The sequence below is a fragment of the Aplysia californica genome, unplaced genomic scaffold, assembly GCF_000002075.1.
Source record: "Aplysia californica isolate F4 #8 unplaced genomic scaffold, AplCal3.0 scaffold00594, whole genome shotgun sequence".
Taxonomy (NCBI): Eukaryota; Metazoa; Mollusca; class Gastropoda; order Aplysiida; family Aplysiidae; genus Aplysia; species Aplysia californica.
In genome coordinates this window covers 136707-138135 of record NW_004797864.1, presented here as the reverse complement: position 1 = coordinate 138135, position 1429 = coordinate 136707, and positions in this window count along the sequence as shown.

The window sequence follows — 1429 nt, the reverse complement described above, 5'->3', positions numbered from 1 at the left end:
CACGCACACACACACACACATACACACAATCGCATAAACACACACACACACACACACACACACACACACACACACCCGCACACACACATGGACACACACACATGCACACACACACACACATGCACACATACACATACACACAAACACACACACACACACACACACACACACCACTTGGACCACCACCACCAGCTATATGTGACCTATGTCGAAACACCTCAGATTCGGTTCTGACCGAGACGTTTCGTGTTGTTATGGGTATGCTGTTCACTGTCTCTCGCAGAAGAAGTGGGTTTGATTCCAATATGCAAAATTGTCCTTTATCGAATTTCTCCATCATGGTTCTTAAATGTTGAATTCTAGACTACTGGGGTTGGTCCAGACGTCAAAGCAGCCGGCCTCTTCAAAGTTTTATATTTTATCCTATGACAATAAAACATTTGCCGTCAAATCAGTTTTGCACAGATTAATTGAGAACATTCTGTACAATGCATTCTCATTTCAAGATATTAACCAAGGTTAAGAATGAAAGCAATACAAGAAATCCATACAAACAAGAAAAGGGTAACGACGAGTTTGTGAAAGATCTAAACTTTCATCAAATCCACAAAGCAAAATGCATGAAGAAGTGAAACGCATATAAATAGTGATACGTTAACAACTAGATCTATTAAAATTATAACAAGAAATCAGTTCTCGAAAGGTGTTTTATTGAATACCTGCGTGACATACGTTATGTACCTACTGTCGCAAGATTCGATGACTGCGAGAAAACAATTATTAACTTTTCCAATTGTGCTCTGATCTGTACCAAATTTGAGAGAAATTATGTTTGGTTATCCGGGCGCCACAGTCGTTGCTCAATTTGGAGTTGGTCACTGGAACACCGCCGCATCAGCCATGTCTTTGACTACCCCCCCCCCCCCCAAAAAGGCACTTTGCGTTTGAAAATACACTGGATTCAAGTCCCAAAAGAAGCTTAAAGCTTTTTATTGGGGGGGGGTGAGGGGGGAGTTTGAATAAATTCCAGATCTAGATTTAGTGCATCTTTGGAAGCAGCAATTCAGGGGTGGTACGAACAGTTTGTTCCATTTAAAGTGAAAGGATGTCTGTCAGAAAACCAATAAGGAAGGGAATAGGCAATAAAATAATGAAACTGTGCTGAAAGTGGAATTAGCTCACGCGGCGGTCACGACAACACCAAAGACGTCTGTTCGAGCACGTAGAAGTAAACTTTGCATGTCAAAGTCACCAACTTCAGAATTTTAAAGCCTGGTTTTAAAAATGAAGTTTTATCATATTTGTATCCTTCAAGGAATAACCCCAGCCACTGTTTAGGAGAAAAAAAATAACGCAGGCATTTTTTTTTAGACAAGTGAGAGAGAGAGAGAGAGAGAGAGAGAGAGAGAGAGAGAGAGAGAGAGAGAGA